We start from the raw sequence: 27,671 nt of genomic DNA, 5'->3' as shown, positions 1-27,671 counted from the left end.
GCGGATGAGGCCTCGCCCTCGCCTCTTTAGTAGGTCGGGTGAGTGTAGTGTGCAGGGAAGAGACGTGTCAGCGTCAGCGCCAGGGCCAGGCCCGCCCGGGGGCAGCCGGGCAGCCGGATCTTGGGCTACTGTGTCCCAACAGCCGGAGCGGATCAGACCGACAGGCCCTGCCCGCTCGGTCCCGCGCCGTCCAGACCCTACGGTCTCCGTTTCTAGGGGCACATGGTTAGCGGCAGACGCCCACAGCCAATCCACTCTGCCAGCCTGCCCCTTCCTCTGCCAAGAGCAGCTTCTTCAGCCGCGCTACAGTTCCGCAGACGCCTGCCCCACCCTGCCCTTCACTTCCAGGGAAGACCGATCACGCGGCCAAGAACGAGACTCGCAAACTGGGCATTTCTCCGAGCCGGGCTGGAGCAAGTAGCGAGACTCCTTGTGAGAGTGGGAAGGAGCCTTAACAGGCAACCATGTCGCCCAATGGGTTTTCTGTGCCTTTGGGTGCGGACCAATGAGGCATGTGGGGCGGGACTTCCGCTTCGCCTCGGTGTTGTTGTCCCTGCTCCTACTCCGGGCTGTGGGGGTCGGTGCGGATATTCAGTCATGAAGTCAGGGTAGGGACTTCTCCCGCAGCGACGCGGCCGGCCGGCGAGACTGTTTGTGTTGCGGGGGCTGGACTTCAAGGTAAGACCTTGTCCGGCTTCGCGGCAGCCGGGCAGCGGGTTATCGAGAGGCCCAGAGAACATACCCCGCTTGTTGGCCCTCGAGCCCGGAGTCGGCCCTGCTGCTGAGGTCTTTTGCTGCTCCTCTAGAACTGGGCGAGAAGTAAATTAGGCTTTTTGCAAAAGGAATAAAATAGCCTTGCCCTCGGGGGACCGAGTCTCCTCTGCACTCTGATTCTGCGAGTTTGTGTGTGTCCAAAGTTGAGTTACCGGTTTTGCTTCTCTCATTCCCTTCTTGAGGCTGCAAGAGCCTGCCTGGAAAACATGTTTGGAAGGCTTTTCTTGGTCAAGCACCTGCCGCAACGTCCTCGGGGGAATCGCTTGACTTTAGTTGAGGGGGCTGTTTTGTCTTCGAATAAAAGGAGGGCAATCACTTCCTCTCTTTTACCCCCACCCCCTTTTTCTTTCCCTGGAAGCTCAGATTGCAGATTTGGGACGTGACCCCTGCTAGGGCCAGATACTACGGTCAGTCAGCAGCCGTGCCTGTACGCTTGACTTGACTTGCACTTATTAAAGAACTTTGTCCCAGAGAGAAAGAGAGAGTGGGCAGACATAGAAGCCAAACAGTAGTATCCCGGAAGCACTCATGCAACTTTGGTGGCAGCCACTCAGTTTTCTCTGCCGGTGTCTGGTAAATTCCTCTATTTTGTCCTAATCTGACAATAGTAAATAGTAAATTTCCAAAACTGTCGTTTCATCATCAGTTTCAGCACCGTGGGCAGCTGCTCGGGTCCTCTCTTGTTGCCCCAAACCTGCCCGGCTATTACTGTTAGTCAGTGATGCAGCAGGAACAGTGAAAACTGATGCATTCCTTTCAACAATGATGTGTTGTTCTCCAAGGAGAACATCTGCAGTTTTTGTTACAATATAAATAAGTAAGGTAGCTGTGCCTCCAAAGAGTTCTTGTGGAGAAACAAATCAATTCAAGATTTAAGGTAGGACTTTCAAGAGTTTATTCTATTTAAGGACAATTTTTTAAATGGGTGGAGATTAGCTCCATATCGAAGTAACAAAACTGGACAGTGGTAGCAATGAAAAAGAACTTTAAACAGGAGGTAAGAAGTGTAGTGCAGTGCTGTAGTGCAGGGCCCATAAGGATTCATTAATAGATTTTAGAATCAATTTAGTACATTGACATAAGCATTAAAAAGAAAGAAAAAAATACTAGAGGACATTGTATGGAATAAAAGTAAATATTATGGCAAGAAGCTTTTGTTTCAGTTTTTAACAATATGCATGTGTCAAGAGGAAGTTGGAAATGTAGAGTGTATTATGGATTATTGCAAAAACAAATGTTTCAAAAATACTGGATTCCAAATTTGAGAGTCAAGCTGGGTTCAGTTCTGCCACTTACTAATTCTGTGACATTTTCCGTAAATAACAAATGAGTTATGAGGATTAAATGAAACAAAATTTGTCTATTACGTAAGTTTTTTTGTTGTTTTGTTGGAAACTATTGAAGAGAAGGACGGTTATTTTTCTCTATGTAGGGAATGAGAACTGTTTTATTAGGTTTTTTTTTTTAACCTCTGCCTTTGTTTGAAGCTAGGCAGCTTGTCATCTTGTCTCTATGTGTAATGCAAATCTTAGACAAAATCTTGGTTTGAGAGTTATAATACTGAAGGGTTTGGGATAAGTTCTCATCTCTCCCTGTATAAAGCTAATTTTCTCAATAATTTTGGAGGGGCATAAATTGTTGTTAGCATTCAGCTTTCTTCCCTTGATATTTTTCTGCATTCCAGAATATCGTAGATTATTCAGAACTTTTACAGGCACTAACTTTAGCTAAGTGAGGGTAGGACTGAGGGTATGACTAAAGGGATAGATTTATGTCTTTGAGTTAAGTTGGAGAAAGGCATTTTATGCCTTATAGTTCTTCCCATAGGAGATGTATGAAATGAAATAGTTTGGTCAACTATCATGGTATGTTTTGCTTACTTCGTGTAGGTGTGACCTAAAAATGGTTGGCATTTAAATAACAATATTTTTAAATCTGGGAATTAATGATGTTTAGCAGAAGGCAAATGAGTTTCAGTCAAAATAGTGTTTTGCACTGTTTGTCATGTTTACCATATGGCATTGCGTATGATAGTTTCACATGACATAAAAAGGGGAAGAAAGTTGGTAAGCATTGTTACTTTTCCCAAAAGAGGAAACAAAATTACAAGCAAATTCCTTTTAGTAAAGCATACTGGTGAGTCATTGTTCAAAAATATATGTATTCTATAGATATTTATTGAGCATATATAAAAGTAAAATATTAAACTTTTATGAATCTTTTACATTACACAAAAGTTGATTTGGGGACAACACAGCATATGATTGGTGTTGTCAAAGTTTATATAACGTAGTATATCAATAACAACAAAACAGTAATGTAGCTAATATTGATTGGTTACTATGAGCCAAATATAATTCTAAGCCCTTTGTAATATCTCAGGTGGTTCTTACAGTCATTGATGTAGTAGATGGTAAATTGTTTCCTTTTTATTTTTATTTTTGGGGGACAGGGTCTTGCTCTGTTGCCCAGGCTGGAGCGATTATGGCTCACTGTACGCTTGACTTTGTGTGCTCAAGGGATCCTCCTATCTTAGCCCAACAAATAGCTGGGACTACAGTCATATACTGCCATGCCTGGCTAATTAAAAAAAAATTGTTTTTTTGTAGAGACAAGGTCTTGTTATGTTGCTCAGTCTGGTCTGAAACTCCAGGGTTCAAGTGATCCACCTGCTTCAGCCTTCCAAAGTGCTGGGATTACAGGTGTGATACATCATGCCTGTCTTATCCCCATTTTATAAGTGGGAAGTGGGGGAATTAAGGCATCACAGATACATAACTTGTGAGTTCACACAAGTAGCTGGTGGAGTAGTGGAGTAGCTGGAATTTGAACACAGGTATTCTGACTACGGAACGTCTGTCTCTTTTATGTCTTATTTCATTAAAAATGTGGAATGCCATGGGGCTATTGTGGATTCTTACTTGCTGGTGAGTTTCGGTGAGCTCCTCCTCAGTTTCCTTAACTGCTTCCTTATTTGTTTTTGTGGAGATTCAGATAATTTGTGAAGCATCAGATGGAGTATATGTTTAGTAAATTATATGCCTTAGCTTTTTTTTTTTTCCCATTGACGATAACGTCATTTGAAAGATTGTTAGCAGTTGAAGGAGGGTGGGAAAAAAAAACTTCCACATAAGGACACTGCCCAAGCAAAGGTATAGAGATAGGAAAAGCAGAGTATATTTGGTAAGGGTATGTTTAAGGACCAGACTGGTAAAGATAGATGGATACAGATTATGGAGACTCTTAAATGTCAGACTAAAGATTTTGTATATGATTTTTAGTTAAGAAGAAACTCTCTTTATGGATAATAATTTGTGAACAGGTCCAATGGAAGAGTGGAAGCCTAGAAGTAGGAATACCATGGAGTTTAACTATAGTAGTTGAGGCAAAAAGTGATGATTGTAGTGAAGGTACAAATTTGAAAGATGTTGACATTATAATGACATTGACACTGGGAACTGACCAGAGTATAGGCCCAGGACAAATTTTTGGGAGGATAGTGATGTTATTAGCAGAAATAAGGATATTATCATGAAGAACAGGTTTTGGTGGAAGGAGATTTAGGAGGAGAGAGGATGATAGGGAGTTTACTTTTGGAGCTGAGGAGTTGTTCAGATATTTAGAAATATAGAATGAAAACTGGAAGCTCTGTGTATTCTATGAAAAGGGAAGAGACCAAATGCTTACATTGTAAGGAAATGACCTAAAAGTAACCACTCCTCTGTGGGTCAGAGTTTCACAAGAGTAATGTGACTCCTTAAATTCCTCACAAGTACAGATTTCTCAATGAAGATGTACCCATTATTTTTCCCTTTAGTGTATTTTGATTTGTGTCCTGGGAGATCAGGAGGTAAGTCAGTGGGGAGGAAAAATTTTTAGACCTAGCAAGGCTCCCGTTTATTAAAAAAATAGCTAGTAAACTGGAGACTAGGGATTCTCACACTAAGAATTTTGAGAGTCTGATTTTTGTGTGGTGCCAGGCATTTATAAACATATGTTGAATGTTGAATTGTTGAACATTTGAACATCTCCAGATTTTTATTTTTTTATTTTTTTATTTTTTGAGAGAGAGTCTCGCTCTGTCGCCCAGGCTGGAGTGCAGTGGCGTAATCTGGGCTCACTGCAAGCTCCACCTCCCGGGTTCATGTCATTCTCCTGCCTCAGCCTCCCGAGTAGCTGGGACTACAGACGCCCGCCACCATGCCTGGCTAATTTTTTGTATTTTTAGTAGAGACAGGGTTTCACCGTGTTAGCCAGGATGGTCTCAATCTCCTGACCTCGTGATCCACCCGTCTCGGCCTCCCAGAGTACTGGGATTATAGGCGTGAGCCACCATGCCAGGCCCAGATTTGTTATTTTTATTATCACTTCTTTGTTACCTTGAATTGGTTAATAGCAAAACCTTTAGAATCAGAGAGCCTGTGTGCTTGTTATGGGAGACAATGAAAGTCAGGGGGCAACTGATGAGACTGTATTTTACTTATAGCCAGGATTGTGGAAAAAGAGACTCAAAGGATAAGAGGCTTACCATTTTTTCCATTCTGTAAAACGATGTTGATGACAATACCAATTCTGATAGTTGTTTTGAAATACTGAGTTAATATATGAAAAGTGTCTGGTACATGACAGATAGTAATTGAGATGTTTTTGTTACCAGTATTATTATCTTCATAAGTGGGGGCAAACACAGAGATCCCAGAACCTATTATAAGAAAAAAATTAAAACAACTGGAGGCCCTTTGTACTTGAAAAAGGGCTCAGGACTAAGTCATAGAAGGACTGTAGGTTTCCTTTCTTGGAAGATTTTCTAGGGTTTGGTACAATTGGGTAGAGCATGATGTTGAATTAAGTAGTAAAATATGTCCATCTCAACTATTTTCAGTTTCCTGTCAAGTTCTCAGTAACTGGCCAATGAAACAAACCAACAGAAAAATGTTGTTGAGCATGATAAGAAGGTTTACATATCTTGTCATACCATTTTTGGAAACATTACTTGGATCCTACTACTTAGGGGTTTTTCTGTAACATTTATTCACTCAAACATTTGTTGAGTACCTTCTATGTCAGACACTGTTCTAAAGAGAAAAATCCTTGCCCTCATGGAGCTTATCTGCTAATGGGAGAAATAAGGTGCATTTTCATAGTAGACGGTAATTAGATTTTTCTCGTACTATGTATTTGTACCTGTTTAAGCAGATGGTAATAATGAATACTATACCAGATTGTAACTAATTTTGCAGAGCATTTGAAAGAAGGGACCATGTCTTTCTTATTTACGTTTGTCTCTCCCTTTTCCCCTTTCTCCCAGTGGAATGGCTTAGATGGATTTAATGCTCAACAAATGTAGATACTCATCATATGTTTATTACAGGGAGAAGGTGTTAAGGGAGAGGCTAGATAGATCTTAAAGATTAAAGGAGTCAGTTAAATGTGGCAGGTATTAAGGACCCATGTACCCCCTAGATTGAAGGTGAGAAGAAGAGAATCTGGCCGGGTACAGTCGCTCACGTCTGTAATCCTAGCACTTTGGGAGGCCAAGGTGGGCAGATCACTTGAGGCCAGAGTTTGAGACCAGCCTGGGCAACATGGTAAAACCCCATCTGTACTAAAATACAAAAATTAGCCAGGCTTGGTGGCTCGCTTACGTAATCACAGTTACTTGAGAGGCTGAGGCAGGAGAATCGCTTGAACCTGGGAGGCGGAGGTTGCAGTGAGCCGAGATCGTGCCACTGTTCTCTAGCCTGAGTGGCAGAGCGCGACTCTGTCTCAAAAAATAAAATAAAATAAAATGAAATCAAATCAAATAAAATATAAAAATAAAAAGAGAATCCCCTGGCTTATCTATGAGGTTGGAATAGAAATAAAGTTATATTGTAGCTGAAAGCATCAGCATTATGGGAGTCTGGGTGCCACCCAACATTCCCACTTATTAGCTGGGTGACTTTGCATAGGTATCTTAACCTCTCAGTTCATTTCCTCGTCTGTAAATGAAGTAGTTGGAATTGTCCAGTTAAAAATCTGCTTTTACCACTTCTTGTAAAATATCTCTTGCGCTAATGTTTCACTTCACTAATGTAGATAATATAGAACCAAGCATGAGCTTCCATTGAATAAGCATGAGAAAATGTACATGGTTAGAAAGAAAAAAGACTGGAGGAATGGCAAGGAACTAAGCTAAATATACAGAGAGGAGCCAGTTTATGAAGAACTTCTTTGCTAAACCACAATTTAGTTCTGAACTTTATTCTGAAAACTGCTTACTCTGTTAAGGAATTTTTGCAGGCAGTAACATAATCAGGCATTTTTATATCTACCTTTATATTCCTCTTAAGAGAAGGTGATCCCTGAGGAAGATATTTGTTATTTCTAGTTGTTTCAATGATGTAGATCTTCCTGAGGAAATCGGTGTTTTTAACTTTGAAATAAAGTCTGAGGAACATTGTCAATTTTGTGGTTATGGAGTTAATAATTAAATATTAATGATCATGAAATATTCAGACATTAAAACATTTAAATGTTTATTGCGACATTAATGTGAACTGAAAAGAAAACTGAAATTTTGGGATGTTTTGCGCTTTGATATGACAGAGCTCCTGGTCACCTACAAGAATTTGGCTTAGAATCATTTTTAAGGAGTTAGAAATATGTTGACCTTGAATTGATTGAATGTGAATGTAGTTCAGGCTTGCTCTTTCGCCCTTCCTTCCTTCCTTCCTTCCTTCCTTCCTTCCTTCCTTCCTTCCTTCCTTCCTTCCTTCCTTCCTTCCTCTCTCTCTCTCTCTCTTTCTTTCTTTCTTTCTTTCTGTCCTTTCTTTCTTTCTTTTTCTTTCTTTCTTTCTTTTCTGTCTCTCTCTCTCTCCCCCCTTCCTTCCTTCCTTCCTTCCTTCCTTCCTTCCTTCCTTCCTTCCTTCCTTCCTTCCTTCCTTCCTTCCTTTTTTCCTTCCTTCCTTCCTTCCTTCCTTCCCTTTCTTTCCTTTCTTTCTTTCCTTTCTTTCCTGCTTTCTTGCTTTTTCTGTTGCCTTGGTTGGTCTCAAACTCCTGGCCCCAAGCAATCCTCCCTCCTCAGCTTCCCAAAGTGCTGGGATGAGTCACCATTCCCTGCCCAGGCTTCATTTCTAATGATAGAAATATCCAGAAAAACTTTATAGAGGGAATGAATTTCCACTGGGAAATAATCCTAGTAAGGAGCTGGTGATAAATCAATATTTCTGAATGAAGTCATGAGGGAGAAACATCGACTTTATTTAGACATAAAACACCTCATTAAATGTTGAAGAATACTTTATTTGCATAATTACTATGCTTGTCATTTGCACATTTGACCTTCAAAGAGGAAGAACTGCTTATAATTTCCACATTTATCCAACACGTATTATAAATGTTAATTGCTTTTTTTGGAAAAAAAATTGAGGTAAAAATTGACGTAATTAACCATTTTGGAGCAACAGTTCAGTGGCATTTAGTATATTTGCAGTGTTGTGCAATCATCACTTCTGTCGAGTTTTAAAACATTTTTATCACTTTAAAGTAAAATCTCATACCTATCAAGCAGTTACTCCTCATTCCCTGAGGCCCCTAGCTCATGGCAACCAAATCTGTTTTCTGTTTTTACGGATTTACTTATTCTGGATATTTTATATAAATTGAATTATTCGATATTTGAGTTTTTATCCCTGGCTTCTTTCATTTAGCAAAATGTTTTCAAGGTTTACTCACATGTAGCTTGTATCAGTACTTCTTTCCTTTTTATAGCAGAAGAATATTCCTTTGCATGTATATATATCAGTTTGTTTATCCATTTATCCATCGATGGATATTTGGGTTGTGTCCACCTTTTAGTTATTATGAATATGTTGCTGTGAATATTTGTGCCCAAGGATTTATTTGAGTACCTGTTTTCACTTCTTCGGGTATATACCAAGAATGGAATGCTGGGTCTTATGGTAATCCTGTTTAGCTTTTTGAGGACCTGCCAAACTGCTTTCCACAGTAACTAAACCATTTTACATTCCCACTGAATGTGTGAGGGTTCCAATTTCCCTACATCCTTGCCTACGCTTATTTTCTGTTTTTAAGAAATGATAATTGCCATCCTTATGGGTGTAAAGTGGTATCTCACTGTGGTTTTGATTTGCATTTCCCTGATAACTAATGATTTTAAGCATCTTTTCATGTGCTTGTTGGCCATATGTATATCTGCTTTAGAGAAATGTCGATTCAAGTTATTTGCCCTTTTAAAAAAATACGTTGTTCGTGTTTTTGTATTGGGTTGTGTTTTTATATACTCCAGATACTAGACTGTTCATTATCAAATATATAATGTGCACATGTTTTCTTCCATTCTGTGGATTTTTTTTTTCAATTTTTTGATAATGTCCTTTGATCGATAAATGTTTTGAATTTTGATGAAGTCCATTTTATTTATTTGACTCGTTTTTGGTATCATATCTAAGAATCCATTTCCAAATCCCAGGCCATGAAGATTTATCCTATGTTTTCTTCCAAGAGTTTTATAATTTTAGTTCTTATATTTAGCTCACTGATTCGTTTTGTGTTAATTGTTGTATAGGGTGTAAATTCCAACTTCATTGTCTTGGATGTGAATAGTTGTTCCAGCATCACTTGTTGAAGACACTGTTCTTTTGTCATTGAATGGTCTTCGGCATCTTTAAAATCACTTGGCTATAGATGTATGAGTTTATTTTTGGATGCTCAATTCTACTCCTTTGGTCTATATATCTATCGTTATGCCAGTGCTATGTTGTTTTGATTACTGTAGCTTTGTGGTAAGGTTTTGAATTTGGGAAATGTGAGTTCTCCAGCTTTGTTCTTCTTTTTAAAAATTGTTTGACCTGTTTTGGCCCCTTGCAATTCCATATGAATTTGAGAATCAGCTTTTCCATTTCTGCATAAAAGGCCATCAAAATTTTGATAGGTAACATATTGAATCTGTAGATTGCTTTGGGTAGTATTGCCATCTTAACAATATTAAGTCTTTCAGTGCCTGGATGTGTGTTTGATATCTTTCAGCAGTGTTTTTGTGTTTTATGGTTTTCAGTGTACAAATCTCTCACCTCTTTTGTTATATTTATTCCTGGGTATTGTATTCTTTTGGATACTATTATAAATGGAAGTTTTTCTTAATTTAATTTTTGGATAGTTCATTGCTGGGGTGTAGAAACACAACGGATTTTGTGTGTAACATTTATTGCCTTTAACAGTCATTTACTGTCTTTTTTCCATATGCAAGCTGAATCACGTGAGTAAATAAAAAAGTGGAAAGTGGAACACTAAAGAACTTGATCTGGGCCGGGCGCGGTGGCTCAAGCCTGTAATCCCAGCACTTTGGGAGGCTGAGACGGGCGGATCACGAGGTCAGAAGATCGAGACCATCCTGGTTAACCTGGTGAAACCCCGTCTCTACTAAAAAATACAAAAAAATAGCCGGGCGAGGTGGCGGGCGCCTGTAGTCCCAGCTACTCGGGAGGCTGAGGCAGGAGAATGGCGTGAACCTGGGAGGCGGAGCTTGCAGTGAGCTGAGATCTGGCCACTGCACTCCAGCCTGGGCGACAGAGCGAGACTCTGTCTCAAAAAAAAAAGAACTTGATCTGTAAGATGTCTGATTTCCCTGAATGTGGAAACTATGAAGGATGTTTTTAGCATAGTGTTGAATGACTATCTTACTATAATTGGGCTATTCCATTTCTGGTATCATGTTACATATATTTGGTCATTATTAAAGAAGGTAGATCATTTCATTTTCTTTAGGTTTGGAGAGAAGTGTCAATATGTAATTCATTTTCAAAGTTATAATTATTTTGCAACTTAATTTTGATGTTACAGAGAAAGCCTCAGGGATAAACCATATTTATCACAGTCTGGTACAGAGATCCATGAATAATAAAGATAAAATTAGAACAGAAGCTAGTTTGAATATATAAATTATCATTAATATATGTTAGTTTTTATGTTTTTCTTGAAGTTTTCAAATAGCCTTAACATTTCATTATGAATAGAAATGTGAACAATTTCAACCTCGTAAGTAATTAAAGAAATGCAAATTTATGCAATACTTGGATGATATGGGAAGGGCAGTATTTCATGACACAGACTTTTAATTGAATCCTAACTTCACTGTTTAAGAGGTAAGCGTTACTGGGCAAGCAACTGAACACTTAAAACACTTAAAAATAGGAGGAAATATTTATAAAGTGCTTACTGTGTGTTAGGCGCTGTTTTAAGCACTTTATGCTGTTGATCCAAGTCTTTATTCCTATATTTATGGAGAGACAGTGGAACCTACTATAGAGTTGTGAGGATTAAAAGAAATAATGTATATTAAGTACTTAGCCAGATATATAGTAAGCATTTGATAAATATTAGCTATTTTTGTCATTTATAATTTCACCTAACACCAACAAAAGACCAAAAAAGGAGAATCGATGCAGTGAAAGGCATATTTATTTGGAAATATTAATAGGAATGTTCTTTTCTGGAAAACAATTTGGCAATATGTATGAAGTTTTAAAATGTTTCTTTGGTGTAGCGATTCCATGTCAGGGAATCTATCCCAAGAAGATAATCAGAAGTATGGAAAGATTTATATTCACTGGAAAATTATTTGTAATAGCCTGAGTTGAATTCAATTCAATATTGTACGGCAAGAAAATAGACAAAGTTATGTGTCAGCCATATAAAGCAGTACAAAGTAGTGGTTATAAAGAGTTTGAACAACTGTAATTTCAAGTAAAAAAAGCATACAAATCATAATACAATATGATACAAGTGATTACTTTGAACTTTGGAAGACATTATATTATTAAAATAAAATAACATGTTAAAATTTTGAAGTAACTACAGAGTTAAAGTTGTAAAAACAGTACAAAGACCTTTATGTTTTTTGTTATTAGAGAGAAAGTTGTTTCTCTGATGCTGTATTTTCCTGTAAACAACAATATTCTTTTTAAAGAAATGGCTGATTTCAGGGCTGGGGCAGGAAAAGTACAAGATAGAACTGGAAAATCTTGTGCCAGAAAACAAGGAGGTGCTCAAGAGTGTTGGGAGCATATTAAAAAGACACAGAAGCTAGCTTGAATAAGCCTGCACTGGCCAAACAATTGGACATCAAAATAATAATACAATAACAGATTATAACCCATTGAATAAAACAGTAATATGTGATTCCATAGTGATATAAATAAATAAATGAATAAATTAAAATTTTGCCAAGAAATGTGATAATTACCATGGTAGGCAGAATAATGACTGCCCAAATATGTCCATATCGTAATACTTGGAATCTGAGAATATGTTACCTAGTATGAGAAAAGGAACTTTGCAGAAGTGATTAAGGACCTCCCTTTGGGAAGATTATCTGTGTGGGCCCAGTGTAATCACAATTGTCCTTAAAAATGGAAGAGGGAGGCATAAGAGGAGTTTGTGATAATGTGCTGTAAGAAGGAATTAATCTACCATTGCTGGCTTTGAAGATGGAAGAAGAGGCTACAAGCCAAGGATGTCAGCAGCCTCTAGAAGCTGATAAGTATAATAATCAAATTGTTGTATAATGTAAAACATTTTCATTTAAAAACATAGATGGATAATATCCTAGACTAGAAAAAAAAATGTATATTTTGTGAAAGGAAATGACCTCTGTCCTAGTTTTCCTTTGGGGCTTTTTTTTTTTTTTTTTTAAAGATATACACACAAATATAGTTAGGTAGATTGATAAACAGACACATACAGGATTATATGAGTATGTCTAGTTAATGTCCATTTGTAAGTATATCTATATCAAAAAGCTGCAAAAGAAAACTAGGTCAGAGGTCATCCTCTTTTTTTTTTTAAATTTAACTTTTATTTTAAGTTCAGGTGTACACGTGCAGGTTTGTTATGTAGGTAAACTTGTGTCATGGGAATTTGCTGACTAGATGATTTCATGACCCACATATTAAGCCTAGTACCTGTTAGTTATTTTTCCTGATTTTTTTTTTTTTTTTTTAAAGAGACAAAGTCTTTCCCTGTTGCTCAGGCTGGAGTACACTGGCGATCATAGCTCACTGAAGCCTCAAATTCTGGGCTCAAGCAATCCTCCTGCCTTAGCCTTCCCAGTAACTGGGACTATAGGTGCATGCCACTACACCTGGCTAATTTTTGTATTTTTTGTAGAGACAGAGTCTCGCTATGTTGCCCAGGCTCCAGCAACCCTCTTTTTTTTTTTTTTTTAAGACTCAGTCTCACTCTATTGGCCAGGCTAAATGCAGTGGCACATTCTCTGCTCACTGCAACCTCTGCCTCCCAGGCTTAAGTGATTCAGCCTTCTGAGTAGCTGGGATTACAGGCACCACCATGCCCGGCTAATTTTTGTATTTTTAGTAGAGACAGGGTTTCACCATGTTGTCCAGGCTGGTCTCAAATTCCTGACCTCAGGTGATCTGCCCATCTCAGCCTCCCAGAGTGCTGGGATTACAGGTATGAGCCACTGTGCCCCACCTCCAGCAACCCTCTTGACATAGATGTTGTACATTCCAGACCTGGTGTTGGCAGCTGCGCCCTGACTGCCTCTGCATACCTACCCATCAGCACCCCAGTGGGCTGTTTATTGTTTGCCTGGCAACCTTGGACCAGCTCTGGTCTGGTCAACCCAGTGAGATTCTCTGTTACCTAGAGTGCTGCAACCACACCTGCTGCAATGAAAACTGAATTTCAGCCTTAGACTGTCTTCCAAGTTTGTCCCTTTGTAATGTCTCCTTCAGTGTTACTCTCTTAGAGTTTAATAATTCCTTTTCTCTAAAAAATTAAAAACAGCTTTACTGAATTATAATTCACATACAATAAACTATATAAAGTGTATACTTTGATAAGTTCTGATATATTTATATAATCATGTAACCACCTCTATAATGAAGTTAATGAACATATTCATCACTCCTAGAAGTTTCCTCATGCCCTTTTGGAATCCCTCTCTCCTGCCCCTCCCTACCTCTCTTCGTATCTTTATATTTACTATCCTATCATAGCTTAATAATCATTTATATTGAATACCTTTTGTTTAACTTACTGAATAGTGTCTCCTGTTTGAACCTCTGCTGGTACAAAATTGGTATCTGGAGTGGCTCCAGCAGATAGATCTGAAATTCTGAGATTTTGGCATTTGGTTGGTTATGCCTTTGGGCCTGAGCACAGTGCTAAGCTCCTTGTCAGAGGGAAATGGAATGCTAGTAATCCATGGCATCACAATTAATTAAGCTATCACCTGTGGTTGATTATGATGTGTTGCTAATGAATGCAGATGCCTCAGAGCCCAAGTGGCTGCTACATTTGACCTTTATGGCAATAATAACTATAAGGACTGTAGTGTAGGATAGAGTCTTTGAGTATAATTAAAGGCTTACAGACAGAAAATGACAGCTCAGATTTGTTAACTCTGCTCAAGATCTGCCCTTTCTCTTTTTTGATTATATATTTTACTTCAAATCATTTCATCTCCTCCAAATTATAAGTAAACTTGTAAATTAAAAGACTTGTTGCTTGCTTATTTAAGAAATGTTTTGCTGTATAAAAGTAATTCACACTTAGAAAACTTGAGCAAGTAGAACAGATTTCTCTTAATATTTTCATGTATTTTTTTCTAGTCTCCTGTATATATTATGTAAAATGAAATAGTCTAGGGAGTTTTAGTTTTTTATTCTGAAACATGCAGATAAATATAAAGAAGAATAAAAACCACAGAGTCCCACCATCCAGAGTTTACATGATTCAGCAAATTCATTTATTATTTCATAGTATTTATGTTTTGTTTTAAGACAGGGTCTTGCTCTGTCACCCAGGCTGGGGTGCAGAGGTACGATCTTGTCTCACTGCAACTTCTGCCTTTTGGGTGCAAACGATCCTCACGCCTCAGCCTCCTGAGTAACTGGGACCACCTGTGCATGCCACTATGCCTAGCTAATTTTTGTATTTTTTGTAGAGACAGAGTTTTGCCATCTTGGCCAGGCTGGTCTTGAACTCCTGGACTCAAGCAATCCATTCACCTCAGCCTCCCAAAGTGCTGGGATTACAGACGTTAGCCACCATGCCTAGCCATATTTACATATTTTTAAATATTAACTTACAGTTGACCCTCTGTATCCATGGCTCTGTATTTGTGGATTCAACCAGTGTTCAAAATATTCAGGCAAAAATGGATGGTCGCATCTCTACTGAACATGTTGAACATTGTGGTATAACAACTATTTACATAGCATTTACACTGTATTCAGTATTACAACTGATCTAGAGATGATTTAAAGTATATCGAAGGGTTTGCATAGGTTATATGCAAATACTGTACCATCTGTGGTAAGGAATGTTACCATCCATAGGTTTTAGTATGAACGGGCAGTCCTGGCACCAATCTCCTACAGATACCGAGGATGACTGTATATATAAAGTATATATAAACTTTTAACATTTTTAATGTTAAGGTCTTAAATTTTTTTTCTGAGCATAGTTAACAGGTAGTCACATTCAGAGGCTCTGCAGAAGATATCAAGAGAGGCCATGTAGGCATTCAGTCTACAAATATTAATATTAAACACCTAATACATGCTAGGCACTCTTTAGGTACTTGTGATATATCCATAAAATAAAGATTCCTGTCTTTGAGGAGCATATATTTTTGTGGCAAAGCTGAACAATAAACAATAAATATTACAAGTATTATAGTGTGATAGAAAGTCGTGAGTATTATAATAAAAAAAGAAAAGATGTTTATAAGAAGAGTGAGGCGTGGTAGGTGCATACACAGGCTGCAAACACTTGCCAAGGGAGAGTGTGGTGTCCAGAAAAGACCAAGAACAGGGCTTGGTCTTTGGGTGATGTTTTAAATAAACAGTTGTTATAGGCTGAGTGTAGTGGCTCATGCCTGTTATCCTAGCATTTTGGGAGGCCAAGGTAGGAGGATCGCTTGAGGCCAAGAGTTCGACCAGCCGGGGCAGCAAGGCAAGACCCCCATATCTCTATTTTTTTTAAAGAAACAGTTGTTATAATCCATGGGAGTGGTATAACTTGATCTGGTGCTCCACCATTAACATGGTAACCCATGTTAAGTTTCATGCTTAACACCTGAGCTAAGTATGAGTCATTAGACTTCTCAGCTTTTTGTTCAGAAATTGCAAAAATTAAAGGAGGGATTGGGATGAGGGAACTGGTTCATTTAGTCAGCCAGTTAGACTCTAGCACTTAAACATAGAAATTGAATCCTCTAAAATAGGGAAAATGGAGCGATAGTGCAAGTTCCCTGTGTTGTTTTTGTTTTATTTTACAATGTTGTTTTGATGATTAGATGCTTAACACAGTTCCTAGCACAAAATTAAGTTTTCTATCAATGTTGGCTACAGTGATGGTGACATTTATGTGAGGAATCATGAAAATTAAACATTCGGGTTCGGGAGATAGATGACATTAACGCCTTCAAGTATACTTTGCATGGTATTTGATATTTTGGTAATCAAGAAAACCAGAATTTTCTACCATCTTACATCTTAGTGTTGAATATTCTGCTATTCATGAAAGCAATTTCATTGTCAATTGTCTTTTTCTTGTTTGCTGTGTGGCTTATTGCTAGGGTTGGCAACCTATGGTACTCGTGACAACAATGGTATTTGAAAGAATTATGAAGTCTGTTTTTGTTAGCACTCCTATCTCTCTCTTTCTGTTTCTCCTTTCTTTAGTTTGACCCTCTGCCCGCTGCCTATTGACTTGGAAGAAGTTTATGAATAATGACTTGGTATGCCACTTGCCAATCTTTGGTTCAAAACAGTGCTTTCCAAATTTGACTTAATTATAAGGATTCAATAGGGAACTTTTTTTTAAAAGTCAAATTATAGGTTTTCTGTCTGCATCTCAAGGAGAGGGGCCTGGGAACATTTATTTTTGTCACAGGCACTGAGAGATTTGTGATATACTGAACTAAAAATGTATTTTCTATTTATAAGAATCACCTGGAGTATATGTAAATACTGTAAGTAGTATAGATTACCAGATCACATCTCATATACACTGAATGAGAAACTATAACTCTGGGGTTGAGAACAATTGGTATGAAGGCCCTGAGATTGGAAAGAATTTGGTATTTTGGAAAAACCTATTTCTTTTTTTTTCTTTTTGAGATGGAGTCTTGCTCTATCACCCAGGCTGATGTGCAGTGGTAATCTTGGCTCACTGCAACCTCTGCCTCCCAGGTTCAAGCGATTCTGCTGCCTCAGCCTCCCAAGTAGCTGGGATTACAGGAATGAGCCACCAGGCTAGGCTAATTTTTGTATTTTTAGTTGAGACAGGGTTTTGCCATGTTGGCCAGGCTGGTCTCGAACTCCTGACCTTGGGTGATTCTCCTGCCTCGGCCCCCCAAAGTGTTGGGATTACAGGTGTGAGTCACCACACCTGCCCGGAAAAACCTGTTTCTTAATCTATTAAAAGTAAAAAATGGATCATTTTGTTTCATTTGTTGAAAAATCAAATTGTAAAACGTTTATTGCATTAGATGAAAAAATTTTGCTTTGGTTGATGGTGGTAGTTAAAAATCTTAGATTATGCTTGCTTTTACTTGGAAGACTTTATGTTAGAGGAATTTGCTGGGCAAACTTCTGCTTTCTTGCAAAAAATATTGTGCATCTTATTTTTGCTTAAAAAGAGAAGCCATGTTATTGTTGTTTTTGTTTTGTTTTGTTTTCTGATGTAACACTTTTGCTTATGACAACTTCTGATCCAGTGTCTTTAAAAGCTTTAAAAAACTGTGGGGATTTACGTATAGCATGTGATATGGTTTGGCTGTGTTCCCACCCAAATCACATTTTGAATTGTAGCTCCCATAACCCCCATGTGTTGTGGGAGGGACCCGGTGGGAGGTAATTGAATCATGGGGGTCGTTTTTTCTGTGCTGTTCTTGTGGTAGTGAATAAGTCTCATGTGAATTGATGGTTTTATAAAAGGGAAGTTCTCCTGCACATGCTTTCTTGCCTGCCACCATATAAGACATGCCTTTCCTCCTCCTTCACCTTCTGCCATGTTTATGAGGCCTCTCCAGCCATGTAGAGCTGTCAGTCCATTAAACCTCTTTTTCATTATAAATTACCCAGTCTTGAGTTTTCATCATAGCAGTATGAAAATGGACTAACATAGTAAATTGTTACCAGTGGAGTGGGTACTGCTATTAAGATGCCTGAAAACTTACGTTTAAAAGGGAAGCGACTTTGGAACTGGATAACAGGCAGAGGTTGGAACAGTTTGGAGGGCTCAGAAGAAGACAGGAAAATGTGGGAAAATGTGGAGCTTCCTAAAGACTTGTTGAATAGTTTTGACCAAAATACTGATAGTCATATGGACAATGAAGTTCAGGCTGAAGTGGTCTCAGAAGGAGATGAGGAACTTATTGGGAACTGGTGAAAAGGTGATTCTTGATATGCTTTAGCAAAGAGACTGGTGGCACTTTGTCCCTGCCCTAGAGATTTGTGGAACTTTTAACTTGAGAGAGATGATTTAGGGTGTCTGGCGGAAGAAATTTCTAAGCAGTAAACTGTTGAAGAGGTGACCTGAGTGCCCTTAAAAGCATTCAGTTGGCCGGGCGCAGTGGCTCACACCTGTAATCCCAGCACTTTGGGAGGCCGAGGCAGGCAGATCCTGAGGTCAGGAGATCGAGACCATGGTGAAACCCCGTCTCTACTAAAAATACAAAAAATTAGCTGGGCGCGGCGGTGGGCTCCTGTATTCCCAGCTACCCTGGAGGCTGAGGCAGGAGAATGGCGTGAATCCGGGAGGCGGAGCTTGCAGTGAGCTGAGATCGCGCCACTGCACTCCAGCCTGGGCGACAGAGCGAGACTCCGTCTCAAAAAAAAAGCATTCAGTTGTGTTCATTCACAAAGATACGGTTTGAAATTGGAACTTAAGTTTAAAAGGGAAGCAGAGCATAAAAGTTTGGAAAATTTGCAGCCTGATGATGCAGTAGAAAAGAAAAACCCATTTTCTGAGGTGAAATTCAAGCCAGCTGTAGAAATTTGCTGAAGTAACAAGGAGCCAAATGTTAATTGCCAAGAAAATAGGGAAAATGTCTCCAGGGCATGTCAGAAGTCTTCATGGCAGCCCCTTCTATCATAGGCCCAGAGGCCTAGGAGGAAAAAATGGTTTGCTGGGTTGGGCCCAGGGCCTTCCTGCTTTGTGAAGTCTTGGGACTTGGTGTCCTGGGTCCTAGCTGTGGCTAAAAGGGACCAAGGTACAGTTTGGGCCATGGCTTCAGAGGGCGCAAGCCCCAAGCATTAACAGTTTCCACATGGTGTTGAGCCTGCAAGGTGCACAAAAGTCAAGAACTGAGGTTTGGGAATCTCTACCTAGAATTCAGAGAATGTATGGAAACGCTTGGATGTCCAGACAGAAGTTTGCTGCAAGGGTGAAGCCCTCATGGAGAACCTTTGCTAGGGCAGTGTGGAAGGGAAATACAGGGTTGGAGCCCCCCACACAGAGTCCCTACTGGGGACTGCCTAGAATAGCTATGAGAAGTGGGCCACTGTTCTCCAGACCTCAGAATGGTAGATCCACGAACAGCTTGCACCACGTGCCTGGAAAAGCTGTAGACACTCAACGCCAACCCATAAAAGCAGCCAGGAAGTGGGCTGTACCCTACAAAGCCACAGGGGCAGATCTGCCCAAGTCTGCGGGAGCCCACTTCTTGCATCAGCATGATCTGGATGTGAGACATGGAGTCAAAGGAGATTATTTTGGAGCTTTAAGATTTGATTGCCGTGCTGTCAAATTTCAGACTTGCATGGACCGTGTAGCCCCCTTGTTTCTGCCAGTTTCTCCCGTTTGGAATGGGTGTATTTAACCAATGCCTGTCCCCTCATTGTATCTAGGAAGTAACTAACTTGCTTCTGATTTTACAGGCTCATAGGTGGAAGGGACTTACCTTGTTTCAGATGAGACTTTGGACTGTGGACTTTTGAGTTAATGCTGAAATGAATTAAGACTTTGGGGGCTGTTGGGAAGGCATGATTTGTTTTGAAATATGAGGACATGAGATTTGGGAGGGGCCAGGGGCAGGTATTTCTTCATAGCAGTATGAAAATGGACTAATACAGTATGTGTTAGAAGTTCTAGTTGCCAGAATTCCTGGAAATATTGATGCTTTTTAAGGGACACTAGGAAGTTATTGATATATTTAGGTGGTGTGTGAGCTGCGAACACTATTTTGGAGGAAATTTTATGGTGCCATATATATGTTATATACATATACATATACATAATCACATTTGTAGGAAAAATAACCTATTAAATGATGTGTGACTGGCTATTATGAATTTTCCACTAAAATAGTTAATTGTTCACTGATTTTTTCTGTTAGTGCTTGGTACAGTATATATTCTTTTGATGCTTATTGTAGTATAAGGTACATTTCTTGAAAAAAAACAAATGGAAATTACTCTTTGTTTATTCTTTTCGCAAATTAGGAAAAGATAACAATTCTTTTAGTAGTGGAATATTTTGGTCCAGTTCTTGAGATGCCAGTGAAGGTCAGGAATACAGCTTCAGAACCAGTGGAATCTGAGCTTACTTGGTGGATTTCTTATGGAGATGGTTGGCTGTTTCATGAGTGTTATTTGGCAGTGAAGTCGTTGGTATCACACTGTTGACTCATCTTCAGAATTAAAATTTATTTGGAAGTGAATTTCCTGAAAGTAATACTGGTCTTAAAAATTCATTGTCAAAGATTTAAATGTGAAGTTAGGATTTACTGTGATGCTTGGGAAATTTTTAAATTTTTCAGTGACCAGCATTAGACAGGTAACTGTCATTTATCCTCTAAAACCATACAGATAATCATGTGTGCCAGCCAGTTTGCTCATTTCTCAAAAATGAGGCCAAGAGAAAACGCAGCAAAACCAAGAGTTGATTTTTAAAAAAATCTATGAAATTAACAAATCTTTCATTATATTGGTTAAAGAAAACAAGAGAGGAGGCTCAACTAAAATCAGAAATGGAAGAGGGGATATAACTACCAATTTTACAGAAATAAAAAGGATTGTAAGTGTACTATGAACAATTGTATGCGGAGAAATTGGATAACCTAAATGAATTGGATGAATACCTGGAAAGACACAGCCTCCCAAGACTGAATCATGAAAAAATAGAAAGCTTGCACAGACCTATGGGAGATTGAAGCAATAATCAAAAACATTCCAAGAAAGAAAAGCCTGGGATCAGATGGCTTCATTGGTGAATTCTACCAAATATGTAAGGAAGAGTCGACATCAATTTTTCTCAAACTCTTCCCAAAAAACTGATAGAGAACACCTCCTAACTCATTCTAAGGGGCCAAAATTACCCTGGTACCAAAGTCAGACAAGGATACTAAAAACAAAAACAAACAAAAACAAAAAAAAGAAAAGGAAATACCTTCTCTCTCTCTCTCTCTCTTTTTTTTTTTTTTTTTTTTTTTGGAGATGGAGCCTCGCTCTGTTGCCGAGACTGGAGTGCAATGGCATGATCTTGGCTCACTGCAACCTCCGCCTCCCAGGTTTAAGTGATTCTCCTGCCTCAGCCTCCTGAGTAGCTGGAGATACAGGTGCCTGTCACCATGCCTGGCTAATTTTTGTATTTTTAGTAGAGGCAGAGTTTCACCATTTTGGCCAGGCAGACCGTAATCTCTTTTGACTGCTGATGTAAAAATCCTCAACAAAATGCTAACAAACTGAATTTAGCAGCACATTAAAAGCATTATACACATGACCAAGTTGGACTTATTCCTGGAATGCAAGGATAGTTCTACGTGTGAAAAGTCTTATAATCAATGTAATGTACCACATTAAGAGAATAAAAACACATAATCATTTCAATAGATGCAGAAAAAGCATTTCACAGAATTTAACACTCTTTCATGATAAAATGCCCAACAAACTGAAAATAGAAGGAGACTACCTCAACAGAATAAAGGCCATATATAAAAAACTGACAACTAATATAATTGATCGTAAAAGACTGAAAGCTTTTCCTCTAAGATCAGGAACAAGACAAGGATTCCTGCCTTTGCCATTTCTATTTATCATGGTACCAGAAGTCCTAGCCAGAGCAATTAGGCAAGAAAGAGAAATGAAAGGCATCCAAATTAGAAAGGAATAAGTAAAATTACCATTGTAAGCAGATGATATGATCTTACATGTGGACAATCCAAGATTCTACAGAAGAAAAAATATCTGATAGAACTATTAATAATAAATGAATTCAGCAAAGTTGCAGGATACAAAATCACACACAAAAATCAGTTGCATTCCCATAAAGTAACAGTGAACTATCCAAAAAGGAAATTAAGAAAACAATTCCATTTACAGTATCAACAAAAATAAAGTAGTAATAAACCAAGGAGGTGGAAGAATTGTACACTGAAAATTATAAGACTTTGCTGAAATAAAGAAGACATAAATAAATGAATAGACATTCCATGTTTACGGATTGATAGACTTAATACTGTTAAGATGTCAGTACTACCCAAAGCAATCTATGGATTCAATGTAATTATTATTAAAATCCCAATAACCTTTTTGCAAAAATAGGAAAATCTATCCTAAACCATATATGGAATCTCAAGGGACTCCAAATAGCCAAAACAAAGTTGTAGGTCGCATACTTCCTGATTTCAAAACTTAGCTTACAGTTATTAAAATAGCGTGGTACTGGTGTAAAGATAGACATATAGACCAATGGAATAGAATAAAGAGCTCAGGAATAAAGCCTCACATACATGCTCAAATAACTTTTGACAGAAGTCCTCCTGTGGTTTGGAAATGGTTTGCTTGGCCCCACCAAGTCTCATATTGATATTTGATCCCCAGTATTGGAGATAGGGTCTGATGGGAGCTATTTGGATTATGGAGGTAGATTCCTCATGAATGGCTTAATGCCATTCTCATGGGAATGACTGAAATTTCACTCTTAGTTCCTCTAAGAACTGGTGATTGAAAAGAGCTTGGCACTTTCTTCCCTCTCTCTCACTTCCTGCTCTTGCTGTGTGATGGGCTCCATTTTGCCTTCTGCCATGAATGGAAGCAGCTTGAGGTCCTCACCAGCTATAGATGTTGGCACCATGCTGCTTGTACAGCTTGCAGAACTGTGAGCCAAATAAACCTCTTTTCTTTATGAATTACCCAGCTTCAGATATTCCTTTATAGCAACACAGATGGACTAAGACAGGTGTCAAGACCATTTGATGGACAAAGGCATTGTACATAGTCTTTTCTACAAATGGTGTTGGAAAAATTCAATGTCTGTATGCAAAAGAATGAGTTTGACCTTTACCTTATACCATTTGCAGCAGTTAACTCAAAATGGATCAGAGACCTAAACATAAGAGCTACTGTGTAAAACTCTTAGAGGAAAACATAGAGAAAGCTTCACAACATTGGAATTGTCAGTAATTTCTTGGACACGACACCAAAAGCATGGGCAACAAAAGAAAAAAATAAATGTTTGACTTCATGAAAATTAAAACGTTTTTGTGCATTGAAGGACAGTACCAACAGGGTGAAAAAAATGAGAGAAAATACTTTTCCGTCATATATTTTATAAGGAATTGCTGTCCAGAATATATAGAGAATTCTTTTTCTAAAATTTTTTTATTTCCATAGGTTTTGGGGGAACAGGTGGTATTTGGTTACATTAGTAAGTTCTCTTCAGTGGTGATTTGTGAGAGATTTTGGTGTACCCATCACCTGAGCAGTATATATCCTCACCCCTCTCCTACCCTTTCCCCCGAGTCCCCAAAGTCCATTTTATCATTCTTATGCCTTTGCATTCTCGTAGCTTAGCTCCCACTAATGAGTGAGAACATACGATGTTTGGTTTTCCATTCCTGAGTTACTTCACTTGGAATAATAGTTTCCAATTCTATCCAGGTTGCTGCAAATGCTATTAATTCATTCATTTTTATGGGTTAGTGGTATTCCATATATACCACAATTTCTTTATCCAGTAGTTGATTGATGGGCATTTGGGCTGGTTCCATATTTTTGCAATTGCGAATTGTGTTGTTATAAACATGTGTATGCAAATATCTTTTTTTATGTGACTTTTCTCCTGAGTTGGGATTGCTGGATCCCCAGTAGTGGGATTGCTGGATCAAATGGTAGTTCTACTTTTGGTTCTTCAAGGAATCTCCACATTGTTTTCCATAGTGGTTGTACTAGTTTACATTCCTATCAGCAGTGCAGAAGTGTTCTCTTTCACCATATCCATGCCAACCTCCATTATTTTTTGATTTTTTTGATTATGGCCATTCTTGCAGGAGTAAGGTGGTATTGCACAGTGGTTTTGATTTGCATTTCTCTGATCACTAGTGATGTTGAGCATTTTTTAATTTGTTTGTTGGCTATTTGTGTATCTTCTTTTGAGAATTGCCTTTTCATGTCCTTATGCACTTTTTGATGGGATTGTTAACTCAGTGGCAAAAAACCAAGCAACCCAATTAAAAAATGTACATAGGAGCTGAATAGACATTTTTCCAAAGAAAACATACAGATGGCCAAAAAATACATGAAAAGATGCTCAGCATCACTAGTCACTGGGGAAATGCAAGTCAAGACCACAATGAGATACCACTTTACATGTATTTTAGTATGGCTATATGTGTATATATATTGTATATATATGTCTATCATAAAATAGATGTAAAGTGGTATCTCATTCTGGTCTTGAAGGAAAACATAAAAAAATGTTGGCAAGGATGTGAAGAAATAGTGTTTGTGTATTATTTGTGGGAAAGTAAAATGGTGCAGCCACTTTGGAAAATGGTATGACAGTTCTTAAAAAAAAAAAATCAAACGTAGAATTACCATATGATCCAGCAATACTTCTGGGTATATACCACAAATAATTCAAAGCGGGAACTCAAGTTATTTTTTTCGCAATAGCTAAAAGGTCTAAGCAACCCAAGTGTCGATTGAGAGATGAATGGATCAGTAACATGGGGTATGTACATATAATGGAATATTAGCCTGCTAAGGAAGGAAATTTTCACATGAGGTACAACATGGATGAAACTTCAAGATATCACACTAAGTAAAATAAGCTAGTTACAGAAGGACAAATATTGTATGATTCCACTTATATTAGATACTTAGAATAGTCAAATTCATAGAAACAAAGTAAAATTGTGCTTGCCAATGGCCAGGGGATGGGGCATGCATAATTCATGTTTAATGTTTGGGAAGATGAGAAAATTTTAGGGATGGATTGTGGTAATATTTGCACAACAGTGTTAATATAGTTGATGTTACTGAACTGTACACTTCAAAATGTTTAAAATGATAAATTTTGTGTCTGTATGCCACATTAAGAAATGAGGCTGAAGGTCTTCTGAAAAGATCACTGAAGAGTTAAAATAATTTTTCATGCATTTAATAAATTTTTTGTTATATAAATTCTCAAACATGTAGAAAAGCAGAGAAATAGTGTAATGAAGCTCAATGTAATCTTCACCTAGATTTACAGTGTTTTTTTTTCTGAAGTGCTTTAAATGACAGATATCATGACATTTCTTTCCTAAGTACTTTACTATAATAGATAGCTCCCAAAATAAGGACTTTTTCATACAGCCGTTGTATTAGTCCTTTTTCACACTGCTGATAAAGACACCTGAGACTGGGCAATTTTCAAAAGAAAGAAGTTTAATGGACTTACAGTTCCACGTGACTGGGGAAGCCTTACAATCATGGCAGAGAGTGAAAGGCACGTCTCACATGGCGGCAGACAAGAGAAGAGAGCTTGTGCAGGGCAACTCCCCTTATAAATCCATCGGATCTCATGAGACTTATTCATTATCATGAGAATAACATGGGAAAGACCTGCCTCTATGATTGAATTACCTCCCACCAGGTCCTTTCTACAACACGTGGGAATTCAAGATGAGATTTGGGTGAGGACACAGCCAAACAATATCATTCTGCCCTGGCCCCTCCCAAATCTCATGCCCTCATATTTCAAAACCAATCATGCCTTCCAAAAGTCCCCCAAAGTCTTAATTCATTTCAACATTAACTCAAAAGTCCACATTCCATTGTCTTTTCTGAGACAAGGCAAGTTCCTTCTGCCTATGTGCGTGTAAAATCAAAAACCAATCAGTTACTTCCTAGATACAGTAGGGGTACAGGCGTTGCATAAATACAACTGTTCCAAGTGGGAGAAATTGGCCAAATCAACAGGGCTACAGGCCCCATGCAAGTCCAAAATCCAGCAGGGCAGTCAAATCTTAAAGTTCCAAAATGATCTCCTTTGACTCCTTGTCTCACATCCAGGTCATGCTGATGCAAGAGGTAGGCTTCTATGGTCTTGGGCAGCTTCTCCCCTGTGGCTTTGCAGGGTACAGCCTTCCTCCTGGCTGCTTTCATGGTCTGGCATTGAGTGTCTATAGCTTTTCCAGGTGCACAGTGCAAGCTGTTGGTGGATCTACTATTCTGGCATCTGGAGGATGGTGGTCCTCTTCTCACAGCTTCACCAGGTGGTGCCTCAGTAGGGACTGCATGTGGGGGTTCCAACCCTGTATTTCCCTTCCATACTTCCCTAGCAGAGGTTCTCCATGAGGGCTCTGCCCCTGCAGCAAACTTTTGCCTGGGGATCCAGGCATTTCAATACAGATTCTGAAATCTAGGCAGAGGTTCCCAAGCCTCAATTCTTGAGTTCTGTGCACCCACAGGCGCAATACCACATGGAAGCTGTCAGTGCTTGGGGCTTGCATCCTCTGCAGCCAGGGCCTGAACTGTACCTGAGTCCTGTTTAGCCACAGCTGGGATGCAGGGCACCAAGTCCCAAGACTTCACAAAGCAGGAAGGCCCTGGGCCCAGCCCAGCAAACCATTTTTTCCTCCTAGGCCTCTGGGCCTGTGATGGGAGGGGCTGCCATGAAGACCTCTGACATGCCCTGGAGACATTTTCCCTATTTTCTTGGCAATTAACATTTGGCTCCTTGTTACTTCAGCAAATTTCTACAGCTGGCTTGAATTTCTCCTCAGAAAATGGATTTTTCTTTTCTATTGCATCATCAGGCTGCAAATTTTCCAAACTTTTATGCTCTGCTTCCCTTTTAAAGTTAAGTTCCAATTCCAAATCGTATCTTTGTGAATGAATACAACTGAATGCTTTTAAGAGCACTTGGGTCACCTCTTGAATGGTTTACTGCTTAGAAATTTCTTCTGCCAGATACCCTAAATCGTCTCTCTCAAGTTGAAAGTTCCACAAATCTCTAGGGCAGGGACAAAGTGCCACCAGTCTCTTTGCTAAAGCATATCAAGAATCACCTTTTCACCAGTTCCCAATAAGTTCCTCATCTCCTTCTGAGACCACTTCAGCCTGGACTTCATTGTCTATATGACTATCAGTATTTTGGTCAAAACCATTCAACAAGTCTTTAGGAAGCTCCACATTTTCCCACATTTTCCTGTCTTCTGAGCCCTCCAAACTGTTCCAACCTCTGCCTGTTACCCAGTTCCAAAGTTGCTTCCACATTTTCAGGTATCTTTTCAGCAGCGCTCTGCTCTACTGATACCCATTTACTGTATTAGTCCATTTTCATGTTGCTGTTAAAGACATACCTTAAACTGGGCAATTTACAAAAGAAAGCGGTTTAATGGACTTATAGTTCCATGTGACTGAGGAGGCCTCACAATCAAGGTGGAGGGTGAAAGGCACATCTCACATGGTGGCAGAGAAGAGAAGAGCTTGTTCAGGGAAACTCTTTTTTATAAACCTATCAAGTCTCGTGAGACTTATTCACTCACATGAGAATAGCACGGGAAAGACCTGTCCCCCATGATTCAGTTGCCTCCCACCAGGTTTCTCCCACAACACCTGGGAATTCAAGATGTGATTTGGTTGGGGATGCAG

The 27,671-nt window shown here is 38.9% G+C and overlaps 1 protein-coding gene across 4 annotated transcripts in view; it reads left to right on the top strand.

Moving 5' to 3' along the window:
- RNF13 (ring finger protein 13) overlaps positions 1–27,671 on the top strand; it is a 159,149-nt gene continuing 131,478 nt past the window's right edge. For 2 of the 4 annotated variants that reach the window (XM_003894959.3, XM_031663681.1), the window contains exon 1: positions 1–678. The gene's annotated coding sequence lies outside the window, so the exon portion shown is untranslated. Of the gene's footprint in view, positions 679–706; positions 1,652–27,671 lie in introns of those variants that run through there. The other 2 variants (XM_031663680.1, XM_031663682.1) reach the window with 1 other exon arrangement.

The sequence above is a fragment of the Papio anubis genome, chromosome 2 (assembly GCF_008728515.1).
Source record: "Papio anubis isolate 15944 chromosome 2, Panubis1.0, whole genome shotgun sequence".
Taxonomy (NCBI): domain Eukaryota; kingdom Metazoa; phylum Chordata; class Mammalia; order Primates; family Cercopithecidae; genus Papio; species Papio anubis.
This window is presented reverse-complemented; position numbering and strand designations above follow the sequence as displayed.